Source organism: Talaromyces rugulosus, chromosome II (assembly GCF_013368755.1).
Source record: "Talaromyces rugulosus chromosome II, complete sequence".
Classification (NCBI taxonomy): Eukaryota; Fungi; Ascomycota; class Eurotiomycetes; order Eurotiales; family Trichocomaceae; genus Talaromyces; species Talaromyces rugulosus.
The window spans coordinates 3108456-3122405 of NC_049562.1; positions in this window are offsets into that span (position 1 = coordinate 3108456).

Sequence of the window (13950 nt, forward strand, 5' to 3'; positions counted from 1 at the left end):
ATATCTTAATATCTTTATTTTTATTATACTAAAAGCGTTTAGGTTAGGAAATATTTAATTAATATCTTTTTTAATAGCTATTCTTCTTCTTGAGTTATCTATTGTATTATTATAAATTAATATAGAATACTACTTTTATTATATTATAGAACATTTCTAGTTAAGGCTATATTATTACAATTATATTCTTAACACTTTCCTTAAGGTCTCTATAGAACTAATCTTAATATTCTTAGTTACTATACTTTAGATTGTTAGATAAGTTATCTAAAGATATTTTAATATATATTTTTTAATAGACCTAACTTGTTAGATATTTTATATTTTATAAATAACAACTAGTTCTTTATTAATAGTTCTATATAGTTGCTTAAGCTTATTTTTAAAATATTTAAAACTTATAAATAGCTAAATTATTTCTAGTAAGGTTTACTCAATATTATTATTCAGCTAGTTTTTTATATATAGAGTAAACTACTTCATAGCATCTCTAGTTAAGAAACTGAAGACTGTTAAGACTTTATTAGATTCTTCTTTGATATATATAAGATTATTTATAAAATAGATTTTTATTTAAATAAGAAATTAATTAAGAATTCTAGATTCTCTTAAGAAAGGTTTAACTTTTTTAATTTATAAAATTCCACTATTTATAACAACTTATTAGGTGATTAGCTATTTAAACTACTTAATTTTTTTCTATAACTACTATTAGAATATTCCAATGAAATCTCTTTTAGTACTTCCACTTAAAATAGTGATATTTCCTACCATTATTAATATATTTCTAAGAGATAACTATACCTTCCTTAATATCTTTATTTATTAAAGTATTTTATTATCAAAATATATCAACCGTTTTTTACCAGAATAGATATTTATTAATAATATTCTACTAAATAAAATAAAGACATAGATAACTAAGATTAAAAGAAGGAATATCTCTTATAAACAAAAAAATATTTAAAAATAACTTATTAATAAGCTGGATAAAGTATAAATCCAATTTAGTATAAAAATAAAACACAATTAAACTAAATATATATTAGTAAATAAGTGTCTTTATATAATAAATCCTAAACATAACAAATATATCCATCTCCATAATAGTTACTCTATTAGCTATATTTATCAAAATATATCTAATATATCCTTGGCCTAACAACGGCCCTATTAACTATATTATCTATGTAATCACATAACTCCATCGCGTCAATCTTCCCATAACTACCCGTGTAAGTACCCGCGATAGCCTTGCTTAGGTAAGTAGCGTCCATAGGCCTATTGATTGGCTATAGTTAATCGAATCTTCTGACAAATAGTTATATATAAAGTATTATAGATAAGCTAATAAAGATAGAAATTATACTAAAGATTAAAAAGTATAAATTTAATATAATTATTATTAAATATCTTAAAATAATTTACTTAATAAAAGAACTATAAATTTTATTAAAAAAAATTAATATAATTATTAACTAGTCTATATTAATTAATATTACTAGAATTTAAGGATTTTTAGAAGCAAGTGGTTATATATAAAGATATTTAAAATAATATATTAATATTATAAAACCTATAATAAAAATACTGAAAAAAGAATAATTATTTAAATAAAAAAATAAACAATAATAAGTATTTAATAAAATTAAAGAATTTTATTAAAAAAATATCTATCTTTTAGCTATATAATTTAGAACTCTAGAATATAATATAACTAGATATTTCTAGATTTATTTTAGGATTAGTATATGAATAAATTAAAAAAATAGAGAAAAAGTTATTATTATATTCTATTCATAATAATTTATAATAATAAAATAAAATTATAATATATATAATTAAGAACTATTAATAATTATTAAAATATTTAAGTACTAAAAATATTATCTTTAAAAAGCAAAGTATAAGATAATTATAAAAAGTAACTATTATAATCTAATTTATTTTATAATAATAAAAGAGCTTTTAGGATAATAAATTAAATAAACTAAATATTTAGTATAATTTAACTTTAAGATTGAATATATTAAAGGAAAAGAAAATATTATAATAGATATCTTTAGCTAATAACTAGATTACTTTATTAGTATTAAATAACTAAAAATAAATATTTTATAAGAAGATTTAGATGGAATTAGATATAATAAAAAAGTAATTCTAATAATAATTATTATAATTAATAAAATTAAATTTAAATAGATTTAGAGAAGTAATAAAAAATAATAATAAAATTTAAAAAAAATTATAAGTTAGAATATTATAGCTAAATAAAAAATTTATATTATAGAATAATTAAGTTATAATTCTATTAAAAATGATTATTAAAGTTATTTAAGAAAATTATAATCTACTAAATAGAAGATATTAAGAAATTAAGAAAATATTTAAAGAAATATAGTAAGTATACTATTATTCTAATATTACTAAAAAAATAACTGAATATATCTATAAATATAATAAATATAAATATAATTAAAATAAACTATTATAATATAAACTATATAGAAAAATAAATATTATAGATATATTAATATAAGTATAAAAAATTATTATAGTTAATTTTATTTAAGGACTATTATACTCCAAAGATCTAATTACTAAAGTTATTTATATTAATATAATTATTATTATAGATTAATTTATAAAATATATTATTTTTAGTCTAATATTAAAAGATATAATTGTAGAGTAATATATAATATTAATATTTAGAATAGTATTTAATTAGACTAGGTTATTAATAAAAATAACTTTAGATTAAGATAAGTTATTTATATTAAAATATTAATAGATTATTATAAAAATATATAGAATAATATGTAAGTTATTAACTATTAATTACTAATAGATTAATAGCCAGTCTAAAAGGATGATTTAGATAGTATAGTAATATCTAAGGCATTACTTAGATTAAAATTAGATAGATTAGATAGAATTACTACTAATTATATAATTTATTTTAAATAATATAGAAAATATAATAATAAAATAAGTACTATATTATACTAATCTTAGATAATACTTATAAATATTATAAATAAATATTCTAAAAGAAAGATTATTAGAATAAATAATAATTAAAAAATAACATATATAAATATTATATTAAAATATATTAAAGGATATCTAATAGACAAAATTAAAAATAAAAATATATTATAATAAAAAGTATAAAGATATATCTATCTTTAAAAAAAAAAAAAGTTTACTTATTATAATAAATAATAGAAAATAAAAAATTTAATATTCTAAATAATAAATTTAATAATAAATTTAATGCTATTAAATATAGATTATTTATAATTAAAAAGAAACTTATAAATAATAATTATAAACTTTAGCTATTAAATAAAATAAAGATATATCTAATATTCTATATTTTATTATTAAAATTAATAGTAAGTTAGCATGAAAATTATAATAAAGTAGAAGAAGAAGAATATAAAATTAATTAGATAGTATAATAAAAAATAGAAAAAAAAAAAATTATATTTTATTAAATAGAAAAGATATTTTAAAGAATATAATTTATAGAAACTAGTTAAGTATCTGAATTGCTTAGATAAGATTTAAAAATATTATTAATAAGTTAGTTAAAGAGAATTAAATTAAAAAGATCTATATTATTAAGATTAAAAAAAAACTTTTTAAAAATAGTTATAATAGTTTTATTAATTTTTTATTATTTAATTTTTTTCTTTTTTTTTTTTAATTACTCTAATTTTTTTATATCTTTTATATTAATTTAAATAAATTCTTTAGTATATTTTTAAAAAAGTTTCTTTTATTTTTAAAAATAAGATATTTAAGTTATTAAAGCTATTATTTTTTTATAAATCTTTTTCTTATTAGTTTTAATTTTATTTTAAGCAGAAATTAAATATTTTTAAAATAACTTAGAAATAGGTATAGTAATATAATAATAATTATTAATATAAATATAATTACTATAATAATTTAAAAATTTAGTTTTAATATAGGTTTTATCTAGATAATAATAGTAGTTATAGAATAAGATAAAAGAAATATTAAATCTATTAACTTAAGAAGTAAGATTTTTAGATTTTAAGATTTTCTTAGATAATATAATTAGGATATTACTATTAAAAATATTAATAAAATTGAAACTAATTTATTTATATGACAGGGGTATGCGACTATTTAAGTATTATTAAGATATTAGTCTTTAAAAAAGAAGATTATTATAAAAATTAATAATACTTAGCTAATTAATAGAAATAGTAGATGCTATTTATATAAGTAATTAGATTATTTATTTAGAATATCTTTAAGACAAGTTATATCTATAAATAATAATCTTATTATAAATAAAAAAATATTACTACTATAGAAATAGTGGATAATAGAAGTAATAAATATTATTTTATAGTAAAATTTATTATTAGATAATATTTTAAAGTAATAAAAAAAGATTATAATATTCTAGAATTTATATAGATAGTTATAGAAAAATTAGACTATAAAGTTATATAATTATTAAAGTGATTAGAGTAATTGATATAATAAATATAATAAAGATATTATAGCTATCTGAGCAAAGACTCTAATAGCTATAATAAAGATTTATTATATAAAGATATTTATTTATTAATATATATTTAGTTTAATTATATTTTATTTTTATATTAAATTAGATCTATATTTTATTTAGCTTATTAATAAATTATTTTTAAATATCCTCTTATTTATAAGAGATATTTTTCTATCTAATCCTAGTTACCGATATCTCTATCTTATTTAGCAGAATACTACCAATGAACACCTATTTTGGTAAAGAACGGTTGATACGTTTTGACAAGTGGTTAAAGAAATCTAGGGATCTTATTTCTATATATGTTCATCCTTTTGTATATCTTATAATTATCTATATATTAATTTATATCATTGCTTTATACTTTTTAATAGAACTGTTCTTAGACTAGCTTTAGTATCTTTATATATCCTGAATACACTGTTATAGATTATTAATATATTTTATTTAGTAGTTATACTTATAAATTATCTTTTTTAGAAATATAGAATTATTAAAAAAAAATTATTTTTTAATTACTCTATAGCTCTCTTTTTTTTCTAAAAATAAGATTTTAATATCTTTCTTAACTATATATTCCTTGTTAGCTATTAATACTTTAATAATAATATTATTTTTTATAGTTAAGGTGACCAGTTCTACATATATCATCTTAAATATAATCTTATTATTAATTTTATACCATAGTAATAATATTTAGTTCTAATAATTAAGATTTTTTGTCTTTTTATCTTCTTTTTAGATAAAAATATCTATTAATTTATTGTTTTTTTTAGTTAGTATCTGAGTACAAAATAATATTTTTTTAAAAATTTATATTATTAGGCTTATTAGGTGTTTAGAGCTTTAATAGTTATAAGGTACTTAAAAGTCTAGTAATCTAATAAAATATTAAAAGACTTCTATCCTCTTAGTCTAATTAATTTAGATTTTTATTTTCTTAGAGCTTTTATTACTGCTAGTAATTCTTTATTATAGATATTATAATTATACTTAATTAAGATTATTAATATAGAGTAGTATATAACTAGATATTATTCTTTATCTTTATATAATTAAGATAGGACTATAGCCACTACTCTATCTAATATATCTATTTCTATATAGGTTTAGTAATTAAGATTATAATAGACTAGTACTAAAGCTTCTAATAATTTCTTTTTTAGACTTTTAAATGTTTCTTTATATTTCTTATTCTATATAAATAAAATATTAGTTTAAGTAAGATAATATAATAGCTTTATAATTTAGTTATAAGCCTTTATAAACTTCTAATAAAAATTATAGAAACTAAAGAATAACTATATTCTCAAAACTATCATTGGCATCTTCCAGGAAAGTGTCAAAACGTATCAACCGTTCTTTACCAGAATGGGTGTTCGTTGGTAGTATTCTGCTGAATGAGATAGAGATGTCAGTAACTAGGGTTGGATAGAAAAATATCTTTTATAAATAAGAGAATATTTAATAGTAACTTATTAATAAGCTAGATAAAATATAGATCTAATTTAGTATAAGAATAAAATATGATCAAATTAAATATATATTAATAAATAAGTGTCTGTGACGGCTGAACCTGAGGCTATCCCCAAGGGTAGGAGCGGCCTCGTGGCCGGATGGAAGGCCTTAGGCAGGAAGGGCATCAATCTTAATCCATAGTGCCAGATCTGGGGATAGCCTTATTTTAGAGCTATAAGAAGTCAAGCTAGTTATCTAAATATATAAAATAAAATCTTTCTATAAATCCTAGTAGTTAGATTTTTTTTCTATATTTATTATTTTAGAGAATTATATCCTTAAATAGAAATTAATATCTTTAGAAAAGATATATTATATTATAATAAGTATTATTATATTTTATTTTTATTTTTCTTATAACTAGTATAGCTAATACTTAGCTATAGTTAGTACTTGTCAAAACGTATCAACCGTTCTTTACCAAAATAGGTGTTCGTTAGTAGTATTCTATTAAATAAGATAGAGATGTTGGTAACTAGGATTAAATAGAAGAATATCTCTTATAAATAAAAGAATATTTAATAGTAACTTATTAATAAGCTAAATAAAGTATAAATCTAAGTTTATATAAGATAAAACATGACTAAACTAAATATATATTAGTAAATAAGTATTTTTATATAGTAAATCTTTATTATAACTATTAGAGTCTTTGTTTAGATAGTTATAATATTTTTATTATATCTATTATATTAATTACTTTAATTACTCTAATAGTTATATAATTTTATAATCTGATTTTTTTATAACTATTTATATAAGTTTTAAAATATTATAATTTTTTTCTATTATTTTAAAGTATTATTTTAATAATAGACTCTACTATAAAGTAATATTTATTATTTTTATTATCTATTATTTCTATAGTAGTAATATTTTTTTATCTATAATAAGGTTATTACTTATAGATATAACTTATCTTGAGAGTATTTTAAATAGATAGTCTAGTTATTTATATAAATAATGTCTATTACTTTTTATTAATTAATTAAATGTTATTGATTTTTATAATAATTCTTTTTTCTAAAGGCTAATATTCTGATAATACTTAAATAGTTATATATCTCTATTACATAGATAAGCTAGTTTTAATTTTATTAATATTTTTAATAATGATATTTTAACTATATTATTTAAGAAAATTTTAAAATCTGAAGATTTTATTTTTTAAGTTAATAAATTTAGTGTTTTTCTTATTTTATTTTATAACTGTTATTATTATCTAGATAAAGTCTATATTAAAACTAAATTTTTAAGTTATTATAATAGTTATATTTATACTAGTAATTATTATTATATTATTATACTTATTTCTAAGTTATTTTAAAAATATTTAATTTTTATTTAGAATAAAATTAAGACTAATAAAAAAAAACTTATAAAGAAATAATAACTCTAATAATTTAAATATTTTATTTTTAAAAATAAAAGAAACTTCTCCAGAAATATATTAAAGAATTTATTTAAACTAATATAAAAGATATAAAAGAGTTAGAATAGCTAAAAAAAAAGAAAGAAAAAAAGATAAAAAAAAAAAAAAAAAAGGTAAGTAGTAAAAATTAATAAGATTATTATAATTATTTTTAAAAATTTTTTTTTTAATTTTAATAATATAGACTTTTTTAATCTAGTCTTTTTTAATTAACTTATTAGTAATATTTCTACATTTTATTTAAATAATTTAGATATCTAATTAATTTTTATAAATTATATTCTTTAGAATATTTTTTCTATTTAATAAGATATAATATTTTTTCTTTTTCTATTTTTTATTATATTATCTAGTTAACTTTATATTCTTTTTTTTCTATTTTATTATAATTTTTATGCTAACTTACTGTTAATTTTAATAATAAAATATAGAATATTAAATATATTTTTATTCTATTTAATAGCTAAAATTTATAATTATTATTTATAAATTTTTTTTTAATTATAAATAGTTTATATTTAATAATATTATTAATAATTTATTATTAGATTTTTTACTTAAAATATTAAATTTTTTATTCTTTATTATTTATTATATAATAAATAAACTTTTTTTTTTTTTAAAGATAGATATATTCTTATATTTCTTATTATAATATAGTTTTATTTTTAGTTCTATCTATTAAATGTTTTTTAATATATTGTATAATATTTATATATATTATTTTTTAACTATTATTTATTCTAATATTTTTTTTTTAAGATATCTATCTATAATATTTATAAGTATTATCTAAGATTAATATAATATAGTACTTGTTTTATTATTATATTTTCTATATTATTTAAAGTAAATTATATAATTAGTAATAATTTTATTTAATCTACTTAATTCTAATTTAAGTAATACTTTAGATATTATTATACTATTTAAATTATTCTTTTAGATTAGCTATTAGTTTATTAATAATTAATAGTTAATAACTTATATATTATTCTATATATTTTTATAATAATCTATTAATATTTTGATATAATGCTTTATTTATATTATCTATTATTTAATTATTTAATTATTAATAGTTATATATTATTCTCTTTATTCTATCTTTCTTAGATATATATAGATTTTGTGTTAAATTTACTAAGTTAGATTTCTATAGATATCTAATAGAATAAAAAATATTAATAAATTTATTTTTAGTTTTTTATTTATCTCTTAACTTTTATTTTTATTTAATTTATTTAAATTAAGCTTTAGGCTTTAGCTTAATTATTACTTCATATTTTAGTAGATATATTAGAATTTAATATTCTTTTTTTATAAATAATTTAATATAGTTATAGTATTTTTTTAATAATTTTTTTATAACTTTTATAAATTCTTTTTTAAATAATTTCTCTAGCTTTAGTTTTATTTTGTAATCTATCTTTTTATTAATTTAGATAATTATTTTAAGTAGTTTATATATTTTAAGTTTTTCTTTTTTAATAATGATTTTTTCTTATTCTTAATTAATAATTAGATTAAATTATTTTAATTAATTTATTTTAATAATTGCGTTATAGCATTTCAAGTTAAGAAATATAATATTAAAAATAATCTTTATATAGTAGTTATTTAACCTAATTATAATATTATTAATTTTCTATTTATATCTTTTAATAATAGTTTTTTTATTTGCTTTAATAATCTCTGTTTATTTATTAGTCTATTTAAATAATAGGTTATATTACTTTATAAATTTCTAGTTAATATAATTTCTGGTTGCTCTTAAATCTATTAGGATTCTAGCTTTGTATTTATTAATTATTGTTTTTAATATTATTATTGATATTGTTTTTTATATTGTTGAATACTTCTAAAATAAGCTTTCTGTTATTCTTCTATTTCTGTATAGATTTTTTTATGTTATAGATATTCTACTGATTTATATTATATGTTAATGAGGTTATAATAGAATAGATATTTAATTTTATTTTTTATATAGTTATATTAATCATAGTTTATTAGACATTTAAAGTATAGTATATATAAGATATTTAATATTATTAAAATCTATCTCTATTAGTTTTTAGTTTTTTAATATTTTTTATAGTTTAGATTAAAATATAATGTTTAATCTATTTTAATGTAGATATTTTTTCTAGCGTATTTTATAGACCTCCCGGACCACATAAGCCTGCCGGACCACCCCCTCAATTTTCTCCCACTTTCAACCCAATATAAATTTGAAAATCGAATAACCACGCCAATATGCCTCGGAACGCTGCAAAAAAAGCATCAAGTGATGAAGGAAGAATTCAGCTTGCTATTAATACATTAAATAAAGGTTAAATCACTAGTCTACGCGAAGCAGCACGTGTTTTTAATATCCTAAGATTAACGCTTTAAAGTAGGCAGCATGGTCGCTTGCACTATCTAGAAAAGCATGGAATCAATACTAAATTGTTAAAAACTAAGGAAATCACGCTTTATGAATGGATTCTTTCTATGGATAAGCGTGGCTGCCCTGTTAGGCTATCTATAATAGCATAAATAGCCAATTATTTACTTGAGAAATATAATTCCATTGTTTTACCACCTACTATTAGTAAATGCTGGGTGAGCAATTATTTGAAATATTATTAAAATCCTAAGACTTATTATATTTATAAATACAATTATAAGTATGCTTTATACGAGGATCTAATAGTTATTAATGGTTTTGTTAAGGATCTTGAGTATACTTTTATTGAGTATAGGATTGCGTAGAAAGATATTTAGAATTTTAATAAGACTGGATTTGCTATAGGTATTATATCTACAGCAAAAGTTATATATAGTGTTAATTGTAAAAAAAAACCTTGTCTACTGTAGTCTAGAAATTAGAAATAGATTATAGCTGTAGAATATATAAATATATATAGAATTGTGTTGCTTTTACTTATTATATTGAAATTAGTTAATAAGCTTATTGATTAGTATAATCTATCTAGATTATTATCTAATTAGTTAATTATTAAGTTACTAAATGGTTAGATATCTAATAAACTCAGACTTGAATAGCTTTAAAAGATTTTTGACTTTTTATCAAGGCTGTTTATAACTAGAAAGTACTAGATACTTATACTTAATAGATATAGTAATTATTTTATATCTAAATTTAATCAATACTATATTAAGAATAATATTATTTCTATATATATACTACTATATTCCTTATATCTACTTTAGCTATTTAATATAAATGTTTTCGCGGTTCTCAAGCGCTTATATAAGCAGGCAGTTAAGAATTAGATACGCTGCGATGTCAACTATATTAATAAAGATAATTTTCTCATAATATACGCGGAAATTCGGAATAAAATCTATTTTATATAAAATATTAAAAGCGGTTTTATAGTAATAGAGATTTTTTTATTTAATCTAGAATATATATTATCTAAGCTTGATATATAATTGCAAATATCTATTTTATTAAATATAAACTATTTCTCTATAAATTGATTGCTAAAAATACCTTATAATATCAAAAATCTGCGTTGCTAGATAAATACTATAGAATAGCTTATAAGGTAGAGTCTTACTAAACCAAATTTATCTACTAAGCATGTGTTAGACTAGTTAATAAAAGATTATTTTTTAGTAATAAATTCTACTACTATATTTATATAAAAAAATTATAATCTATAAATAGCAAACAATCACTAAAAGTAAAAGTGTATGACTAGAAGTAGATTTATTGACAGACCTAGGATTTTAACAGTTTCTGAAAGCCATAAGATCGCTATAGTGGTGTTAATAGCCTAAAAAGCTCTATAATTGCCTAATCTAGAAGTCGCTTTGGGGGCACACAGGCGCGCGCCGTGGACCTATTCTAATTATAAACAGATTGGTCATGTTCACACATACTGTCTAAACAGTTTAGTATAGAAATTATATAGTAAATATAGTAAATGGTTACACTTTGGTCAGAATAAGTCGATTTTACGGGTGGGGTGGTCCGGCAGGCTTATGTGGTCCGGGAGGTCTATAAAATACGTTATAGTTTAGATAATATTTATATATATAGTTCTGAATATATTTTTAAGCTTTATTATATAGATTTATTTTTTTTAATTATAATAATTATTTATATTTTTTGGTTATTTCTATATTGCTTTTTTTATATATTAGATATTTATTATATATCTATTTATAATATTTTAGATAGCTCTGAATGTGCTATTATTATATTTATATAGATTCTTTCTAGTATATTGCTTTTAATGGCTGGTAGTTATATTTATTAACTTTTTTTTACTCTTTTTTATAGTTATATTCTAATATTTTATAGATTTTTTTTCTTACTTTATTAAGTCTATTAACTATATTACTTTTTTAATCTAGGTTTTTATAATTTGTTTAATCTTTATTGTTTTGTACTGTTATATTTTCTAAAATATTTTAGTATAATAAGGAATTATTAGTATTTTATGAATATTAATCTTTTTTATGAGATTCTTCTGTTCTGATATTAATGTTTTATTTAGAGTATTTTTTCTAAGTTAATTTTTTCTTAAAACTTTGTTATAAGTGTGACGGCTGAACCTGAGGCTATCCCCAAGGGTAGGAGCGGCCTCGTGGCCGGATGGGAGGCCTCAGGCAGGAAGGGCATCAACCCTAACCCGCGGTGCCAGATCTGGGGATAGCCTCACCCCGGGGCTATAAGGGGTCAAGCTGGTTACCTAAGCACACAAGATAAAACCTTCCCGCAGGTCCTGGTAGTTAGATTCTGTCAGAAGAATCGATAACTCACAGCCAATGAATTACACTGCACGGGACTATTACCTAAGCAACATAGTATATTAATGGGTATATGATAACACAGTAAATAAGACACTTGATATAGCTACTCTCTAATCACACTATTATATAATAAGGAAGCTAGAAGCAGCATTTCTAGATATAGAATCAGTAATTTTATATAGTGAAGTAGTACTATTAAATATTAAAATAATATTTTAATATAAAGGACTATATAGAGACATTTATCTACTATTATATATCTAGTTTATTATATTTTATTCTTTCAAATAAATAGCATATTACTATTACTCTTTAATATATTTTACAGCCTATTATTGTAATAGTACTTTACTTATCCTAGGATTACCTTATACACATTCTCATCTTATCTTCTATTAGCAGAATATCCACCCTAATTCATATCTTGATGATGAGTTATTGAATTAATTAACAATAAAACACCCTCATAATATAAGATTTTAAGAACTAGATAAGTAATTAAACTTTATTAATAAGCTAATTATAGTAGGAAATAGTAATATATTAGCAGTAAGACCAGCAACTCTGTATTTATCTATAAGATAAATAAGACTAGTTAATTAAGATAGTAATAATAAATCTAATAAATAAACTTAATAAAGATTTACTATATTAAAAAAAATCATTAATTAAATAAATAAATATATTTAAAGATTATAAACTATAATTATTAAAAGAGATGATTATATTAATCAATTTAAAGCTTAAGTTATAGCTATACTACCTAGTAAAACTAGAACAGCTAGTAATAGGATTAAATTATTAAAATCTATAATTTTTAATAGAACTAGATCTAAATTAAAAATATTTTTAGTCAATATAGAAATATATATTAAGACTAACCAGATTATTAATAATAAAAAAAAAATAATCTTTATAATATTATACTTTACTGATATAATAATAAAATAAATATAATCTATACTAAGTAAATTATACACTATTAATAAAGATAATTAAAAAACTATTACTAAAAAACTGTTTTTAAACTATAATATATTTAAATCAAAACTTAAAAAAGTATTTAAAAATATTAATAAACTATAGATTATAAAAAAATAACTAAGATATTTATAATAGACTAGATCTGCTTAACAGTTAGTAACTAAATTTTAATAGATAATAATATTATTATACTATAATAATACTATTTAAATTATAATCTTTGAGAATATGCTTAAGAAAGAAGTCTAGACAGAATTTATTAAACTTAACTAACCTAATAATATTAATAGATTTATTAAAATAGTAGTTAAGATTAATAATAAACTATTTAAAATTAAATAAAAACAATAGAAGTTTTAGAGATAGAAAAAAGTTAGAAGATTTTCTTAATATACCAACATATCAATAAAGTAAAGAACTTAATAAATATAATAAAGATAATAATATTAAGATATAACTTAACAATATAATTAATAAGAAAGAAATAACTAAATATAAAGAAAATAAAGCTTATTATAAATATAGATAAAAAAAATACTTTATATAATAATATCAATTAGAATAAAATAAATAAAATAGTAATATTAATCTTTAAAAAATAATAATAGTTTATTAATAAATTATAACTATATACTAAATAATTATAACCTTCTCAGACAGTAAGAAGAAAAAATTAGAAAATAAATAAATT